At 40.8% G+C, this 8303-nt stretch overlaps 1 long non-coding RNA gene across 1 annotated transcript; it reads right to left on the bottom strand.

The window, feature by feature from the left end:
• Nucleotides 1–4036: 4036 nt before the first annotated feature.
• On the bottom strand, nucleotides 4037–5061 carry LOC107105142. The gene is made up of 3 exons (XR_001482325.1): nucleotides 5006–5061; nucleotides 4180–4236; nucleotides 4037–4094 (listed from the first exon to the last, which is right to left on the bottom strand). It is a non-coding gene; the product is annotated as an uncharacterized LOC107105142 (long non-coding RNA).
• Nucleotides 5062–8303: the final 3242 nt, after the last annotated feature.

Here is an 8303-nt window from a genome sequence, read left to right as displayed (position 1 = left end):
TTGTTGTGGTGGGAGCAGCTGTTGTGGTGGGAGCAGCTGTTGTTGTGGTAGGAGCAGCTGTTGTTGTGGTGGGAGCAGCTGTTGTTGTGGTAGGAGCAGCTGTTGTTGTGGTAGGAGCAGCAGTTGTTGTGGTGGGAGCAGCTGTTGTGGTGGGAGCAGCTGTTGTTGTGGTGGGAGCAGCTGTTGTGGTGGGAGCAGCTGTTGTTGTGGTAGGAGCAGCTGTTGTGGTGGGAGCAGCTGTTGTTGTGGTAGGAGCAGCTGTTGTTGTGGTGTGAGCAGCTGTTGTTGTGGTGGGAGCAGCAGTTGTTGTGGTGGGAGCAGCTGTTGTTGTGATAGGAGCAGCAGTTGTGGTGGGAGCAGCTGTGGTTGTGGTGTGAGCAGTTGTGGTGGGAGCAGCAGATGTTGTGGTGGGAGCAGCTGTCGTTGTGGTAGGAGCAGAAGTTGTTGTAGTGTGAGCAGTTGTTGTGGAAGGAGGAGCAGCTGTTGTTGTGGTTGGAGCAGCTGTTGTTGTCCTAAGAACAGCTGTTGTTGTGGTGGGAGCAGCTGTTGTTGTGGAAGGAGCAGCAGTGGTTGTGATGGGAGCAGCTGTTGTTGTAGTAGAAGCGGCAGTTGTTGTGGTAGGAGAAGCTGTTGTGGTGGGAGCAGCTGTTGTGGTAAGGGCAGAAGTTGTTGTGGTGCGAGCAGCTGTTGTTGTGGTGGGAGCAGTAGTTGTTGTGGTGGAAGCAGCTGTCGTGGTAGGAGCAGAAGTTGTTGTAGTGGGAGCAGCTGTTATTGTGGAAGGAGCAGCAGTTGTGGTGGGAGCAGCTGTCGTTGTGGTATGAGCAGAAGTTGTGGTTGGAGCGGCTGTTGTGGTAGGAGAAGCTGTTGTTGTGGTAGGAGAAGCTGTTGTTGTGGTAGGAGCCGCTGTTGTTGTGCTAGGAGCAGCTGTTGTTGTCGCAAGAACAGCAGTTGTTGTAATGGGAGCAGCTGTTGTTGTGGTAGGAGCGGCTGTTGTTGTGGTAGGAGAAGCTGTTGTGGTGGGAGCAGCTGTCATTGTGGTGGGAGCAGCTGTTGTTGTGGTAGGAGCAGCTGTTGTTGTGGTGGGAGCAGCTGTTGTTGTGGTAGGAGCGGCTGTTGTAGGAGAAGCTGTTGTGGTGGGAGCAACTGTCGTTGTGGTGGGAGCAGCTGTTGTTGTGGTAGGAGCAGCAGTTGTTGTGGTGGGAGCAGCAGTTGTTGTGGTAGGAGCTGCAGTTGTTGTGCTTGAAGCAGCTGTTATTGTGGTTGGAGCGGCTGTCGTGGTGGGTGCAGCTGTTGTTGTGGTAGGAGAGGTTGTTGTTGTGGTGGGAATAGTTGTTGTGGTAGGAGCTGCAGTTGTTGTGCTTGAAGCAGCTGTTATTGTGGTTGGAGCGGCTGTCGTGGTGGGTGCAGCTGTTGTTGTGGTAGGAGAGGTTGTTGTTGTGGTGGGAATAGTTGTTGTGGTAGGAGCTGCAGTTGTTGTGCTAGGAGCAGCTGTTGTTGTGATGGGAGCAGCTGTTGTTTTGGTAGAAGCAGCAGTTGTTGTGGTATGAGAAGCTGTTGTGGTGGGAGCAGCAGTTGTTGTGGTGGGAGCAGCTGTCGTTGAGGTAGGAGCAAAAGTTGTTGTGGTGGGAGCAGCTGTCGATGTGGTAGGAGCAGAAGTTGTGGTTGGAGCGGCTGTTGTGGTAGGAGCAGCTGTTGTTGTGGTGGGAGCAGCAGTTGTTATGGTATGAGCAGAAGTTGTTGTGGTGGGAGTAGTTGTTGTTGTGGTGGGAGCAGCAGTTGTTGTGGTGGGAGCAGCTGTTGTTGTGGTAGGAGCAGAAGTTGTTGTGGTGGAAGCAGCTGTTGTGGTAGGAGCGGCTGTTGTTTTGGTAAGAGAGACTGTTGTCGTGGTAGGAGCAGTTGTTGTGGTTTGAGTAGTTGTTGCTGTGGTTGGAGCAGGTGCTGTTGTGGTTGGAGCAGGTGTTGTGCTTGGAGCAGCAGTTGTGGTAGCAGTGGCTGTAGTTTTGGTAAGTAAAAAAATGTTTATTAATTTTTATGCTATACTTTCCTTAATGGTGTTGTAGGACTTGTGGTGAGCTTACTTGTGTCTTGTACAGAAATGGATTCGGTGTCAATGCTAAAGTCTGTGATGCTTTCGGCTGCATTGACCAACACTTTTAATATAGTGTCAGTTTCAGGAGCTGAGGCTGATCCAAATTGTAGGTCAATGTTGTTGATTATTGACCCTTGACTTTAAAGACAATAAAAGGTTAGTTAATCTTTAATGTTTTTAGTTTTTTTTTTTTCTCAGAATCCTACCTGAATGAAACCACAGAAAGGTCTTCGAATGAAGAAAACTTTTCCTGGAAGACTGGTGTAAGCTGGGGAAAGACCAACACTTTTCAGTAAATAATAAACTTAAAAGTTGCATTATTTAAGGTGCAAAATGAAATTCTACCTCTTCAATAGGTATTCAAATTCTCCTTTTTAGACTGAGGGAATCTTAAACTGTATACAAAAAAATATTTTTTTTCCTTCTTTAATCTCTTCCGTATAACCTTATTCAATGACAAATTATTAGAATCTAAAAGATGCAGGACACAACTTCTCCAATATGTTGATTGGCCACCATTAAAAACTTTATCTACCTTTTGTTTTTAATGTTATTTCTCATTTCTATAGACAGAAATAATTTTTTCTTGGTTTCTAAATGTACAAGCTCTAAAAATGTTATTTTGATCCAGTAGTGGATAAAAATCTAATACATACTAAAAGCACACTTACAACAGACGTCAAAAGTTCAGATCGGTCATTAAATGCTTGAGATAATGGATTCAGCAAATCATTTGTAAAGGTCTCGTCAGTAGACCTAAAGGTGAGCCGCTTTATTGTCTTTCCTTCCACAGGTGGAGTGGTTGGAGCAGGTGGTGTTGTGGTAGGAGTCACAGTTGTGGTGGTGGGAGCAGCTGTTGTTGTGGTGGGAGCAACTGATGTGGTGGGAGCAGCTATTGTTGTGATGGGAGCAGCTGTTGTTGTAGTTGGAGCAGCTGTTGTTGTGGGAACAGCTGTTGTTGTGGTAGGAGAAGCTGTTGTAGTGGGAGCAGCAGTTGTAGTGGGAGCAGCAGTTGTTGTCGAAGCTGCTGTTGTTGTTGTAGGAGCAGCAGTTGTTGTGGTGGGAGCAGCTGTTGTAGTAGGAACAGCAGTTGTTGTGGTGGGAGTGGCTGTTGTTGTGGTAGGAGTGGCTGTTGTTGTGGTAGGAAAAGCTGTTGTTGTGGTAGGAACCGCTGTTGTTGAGGTAGGAACAGCTGTTGTGGTGGGAGCAGCAGTTGTTGTAGTAGGAGCAGCAGTTGTTGTGGTGGAAGCGGCTGTTGTTGTGGTGGGAGCAGCTGTTGTTGTGGAGGCAGCAGCTGTTGTGGTAGGAGCAGCTGTCATCGTTGTGGGAGCAGCAGTTGTTGTGGTGGGAGCAGCTGTTGTTGTGGTAGGAGCAGCAGTTGTTGTAGTGGGAGCAGCAGTTGTTGTGGTAGGAGCAGCTGTTGTGGTAGGAGCAGCTGTCGTCGTTGTGGGAGCAGCAGTTGTTGTGGTTCGAGCAGCTGTTGTTGTGGTGGGAGCAGACGTTGTTGTAGTGGGAGCAGCAGTTGTGGTGGGAGCGGCGGTTGTTGTGGTAGGAGCGGCTGTTGTTGTGGAGGGAGCAGCAGTTGTTGTGCTAGGAGCAGCTGTTGTGGTTGGAGAAGTTGTTGTCGTTGTTTGAGCAGTAGTTGTTGTGGGAGCAGCTGTTGTTGTGGTAGGAGCAGCAGTTGTTGTGGTAGGAGCAGCTGTTGTGGTCGGAGCAGCTGTCCTCGTTGTTGGAGCAGCAGTTGTTGTGGTAGGAGCAGCAGTTGTTGTGGTAGTAGCCGCAGTTGTTGTGGTAGGAGCAGCCGTTGTTGTAGTAGGAGCAGGAGTTGTTGTGGTGGGAGCAGCCGTTGTTGTAGTAGGAGCAGCAGTTCTTGTGGTGGGAGCGGCTGNGGGAGCAGCTGTTGTTGTAGGAGCAGCTGTTGTTGTGGTAGGAACAGCTGTTGTCATTGTAGGAGCAGCAGTTGTTGTGGTAGGAGTGGCTGTGGTACTGATTTGTTCAGCTGTAGCTGTGGCAGAATCATGACATCTATATTCATTTTGCCAATGGTACAAAGCTTCACTGAAACGTTTAATGATTTTATACTAGCTTACCTTTTAGTAACAGAAGTATCATTATTATTCCTGCAGCCCCCATTTTCAATTTGTAGCCTGCAATATTTAACATAATAAAGCTTTAAAGAAGAAAACTACGTGTATTATGAACTATTAAGAGCTATCCTCTTTTAAATCTCTTCCACTGCTTTTAAATCGTATTCAGAAAATAAAGTGGCCGATATCAAACTGCTGTTTTTAAGTAAAGCGACAATGCATATTTAAAGGGAATAATAAAGCTCATATATAGGAACACTATTATGGAAAAGGAAATATTAATAGGAAAACCATTCTAAATATCTTGATCTAAGAGTAAAACACTCAATTTAGTAGGTAGAAGCAAAGCAACACTGGTCAAAATATTAAACCAATTCTGCTAAAGTTATATAAATAACAATACCAAATTCGTAGCTCATCAGCTAGTGTACTTAACTTAGTTGTATTTATTTATCCATTGTTATTTTATTTGTCAGTGATCAGAAGGAGGTGGTTTAGTTGTGCTAAGATTTGTAAGAAAGGAATAATAGAACAGTTAAGTTAATTTTCAAAAATCTTGCAAGTATTTTTTGGAGGCAATATAAGATGTTTAACCTCATTCCAAATACACCTGAACAATAACACTGAAATCCTCAAACACAAATTACATCAAAACCATAGTAATAATAGTGTGAAACCATTCTTTTGTTTAGGATTACCATGTACATTTTATTTCAAGGAAAATGAAAATGTTGCATGATCTGCAACTAGTGACTCATTCTAAAATTAAAAAAGAAATGAGTAATCATTTCTAATTATGTGCTTCTCATAGAATTTCAAATGTACTTACAGAAAGTAGTTGCTGATTTCAAACGTTGCGCTTAACCTCTCCTTATTCACCTTAAACTTCTAGTGAACCACTCTGCTGCTGGGCCTTACATATATTGACTTTTTATCAGAGGTATGACGTAAGCCAAGAAATGTATTTAAAACAATGTTTTGTGTCTAAGGTATGAAACCAACTGAACAACAATAATTTCTGTATTGGTTCACATTCCGTTTGAATAGTCATTCCATTCAGGTGACCAAACCAGATGCCATTTTCTTGTCTTGTTTATAGAAACGGGTGTGACACCTAACACAAAAAGGTTTTAAAATAACAAAAGTAATTATATTGAATGATTATATAACTATATATACTATCACACTACTTTGCCTCAGAGTTGTTCCTCTGATTTTGGAAAGGCTGTGTTCTTTTGTATGCATTAGCTTTAGCTATGAAATTATTAATTCAATAAGGCTCAAATGACTCTCTTATGCATCACTTTAAATTGTGTGCAATTATATTTTCAAACTTTAGAAAACAATGCATTTTTGACAAAGCTAGATAGTGTTTTTTTAAAGAAATGATATTCACAGAGGTAACAATGTAAAGTCATGGCAGCAAACATAATTTTTTCCAAAGTTTAATATTTCATAAAATTAATATTTAGCAAAGAGGTTTTCTTGCCAAAACTACATTTATGGATTGTAGAATTAAAAATGTATTTATCTAATAGACTATATATTCTTTGGGAATCAACCCCTATAAGATTAAGTTTCCATCAGTTTCACGAAAAGAGAACCAGACATGTTCAAACTAGAAAAAAGAACAGGACACTGCAGCAGCTGTTAAATTGGATTCATTTTATTTCAGTTTATTTATATAGCGCAAATTCACAACACATGTCATGTCAAGGCACTTTACAGTTCAAAAATAGTTTGTTGAGAACTATGTTAATAACAATAGTAATGCAGTATGTAACGTATTGTTGTTTTATTATATTGTGTTAACTTATTCTTCTTTATCCCATATATAAAAGCCCTTAAAAACATATATGCCTTTTTATTTTTTCCTATACTAAAATAACTGGTTTTAACAGTATTGTCTGCTGGACTTTAAATGTAAAATAAAAAAGTACATAGCATTTTTTTTTTAATTATTCAAATATATCAAGTTACCATCAGAATTGTTTCTTCAAATATTTAAGAAAATAGAAATCTGTTTGGGAGATCTATACTTTTGGAGATATATATAGGAGCAAAATTGGTCAAACCATCAAAGACATGCAGAAAGAAAGAAAATGTTGGTTCGCACTCATTTGTTTCATAAGTGCATAAGTATGTAACCTTTCTATTTTTGTATCAAAGAGATTTATCCCATGGGTGTGTTTCAAAGTCATAAACAGAATAAAATAAATTCCTTTGTTTAGAAAAAAACTATGTAGTAGAGAATTGTATTGACACTTGAATGCTTTCAGGTGGCTACATGGTTTTTCCAAAACCTGAAAGAATATAGATCATTAGTTAAGACAGAAATTAAAAAGCTTACTATACAAAAATACACCATAATTTTTTCAGTCTTACTTAAATCAGAACTTTACTTTTCTATAACTGTCTGTTTAAACTTTGTTTGGAAAATTGGGTACTTCAACCCTTGAATATTCATTCAGCTACTGTCATTCCATTGTTTATTTAATATGTTTAAAGGCAATGTTACCAACTCCATCTAGTTCCATCTAATTTGCCTGTTATGAGGTTGACATGCAGTACTAGCATAGACATTAATCTGGGAGTAATGGCGTTACTAACGCTGTTACATTTCTTTAGTAACAAGTAATCTAACTAATTACTTTGACTGTAACTATAACGCAGTTACCATTACCGACACCCCGTTACTGCACGTTATTCAGGTCGCACAATTTACCTTTTTTTCATGATGATTTCAACTCGTACACGCCTTGTCATGAGAGAGGGGAGGATGAGATTGGCTGATGTATAGTGAGATTCTGTCTGTCAGTTGGGTAGGTGGGTGTTTCCGCTGGTGGGTGTTAACGTACAGCACACACAGAGAGATGGAGAGTGAGGAGGAATCCAGCAGCAAAACAGCGTTTTCTGGATGGAAATACCAGTGTTACGTTGTTGCTCCCATGTTAAGCAGGGCGAACGCTATCTGACAGGTTTTATAGGCCCGTCAGATACCGTTCCCCACTGATATCATTTACGTTGAGTTGCAATAAATGCAAAACTCTCTGCAGGTACGTGTCTTTGTCGTCCACTCTATTCATCTGGCTTTTGAAACACATGGTGAGATGGTGGGTGCCGGGTGGTGAGGGTTACGGGGGAGAGAAACGCAAAAGTAACGTGATAGTTACTTTTACTAGTAACTAGTTACTTTTAATGTGGAGTAACTCAGTTAGTAACTAAGTTACTTTTTGAGAGAAGTAACTAGTAACTATAACTAATTACTTTTTCAAAGTAACGTGCCTAACACTGGTCATTACCTAAGTTTTTTTTAACACCCACGTCATTTGAAGTAATCCTCGCCTATTTTGGATACCGAAATAATAATAAATAATAATAAATAAATTGTAAGTCCAAATTACATATGTGATTCATCATTTGAGAGCAACACCTTCTAGTTTGTGAAAATATAAAGTAAAACACAGCCTAAGCTGCATCAGTTAAAACAGGACTCAATGTTGTTTTTTTATTCTCGATTCTAGCCATAATAAAGACATGCTTGAGAGGGGTGGGGTTGAAACGGGAGCAGGAAGAGGCTCTATGCTCATTCATTTTTAAGAAGGAGGTATTCGCCATTTTACCGACAGGCTATTTGTTTACACTCCCCCACAAGCTTTCTGTCGTGCTTACTACGTCACAGTTAGTTGCGCCATTGGTCGGGTTGTTCTCATCAACAATCTTCCAATCTCTGAATTCATCGGGGCCAGACTAAATTACACATTTAATCTCACATTTAGTCTGGTTTATCAGGCTACCAGATTGTGCGAAATTATGCAAAATGCTTTTACTCAACAATTTGACCCATAGAATAACACTGAAGCATTTTGATGGCCACAAAACATTTATGAAGCAAGTATTTTTCCACTTTTATTCAGAATCAGTTTTTCAATAAGAAACTGCTAATTCTATGGGCTCATTTGACAGCATTATGTTAAGTCATTTTGAGAATTAAAAATTCTGATCTTGTATGTTAGGGGATGTCAGAAATGGAAGAATAAAAATAGCCAGAAAATGTATAATAGGCCGATACAGCATGACGAGTATTCTGTAGCTTACACTTCCTTGAAGCTTAAGGAAACTTCTGG

Source organism: Cyprinodon variegatus, unplaced genomic scaffold (genome assembly GCF_000732505.1).
Source record: "Cyprinodon variegatus isolate N-32 unplaced genomic scaffold, C_variegatus-1.0 Scaffold2093, whole genome shotgun sequence".
Classification (NCBI taxonomy): domain Eukaryota; kingdom Metazoa; phylum Chordata; class Actinopteri; order Cyprinodontiformes; family Cyprinodontidae; genus Cyprinodon; species Cyprinodon variegatus.
This window is presented reverse-complemented; position numbering and strand designations above follow the sequence as displayed.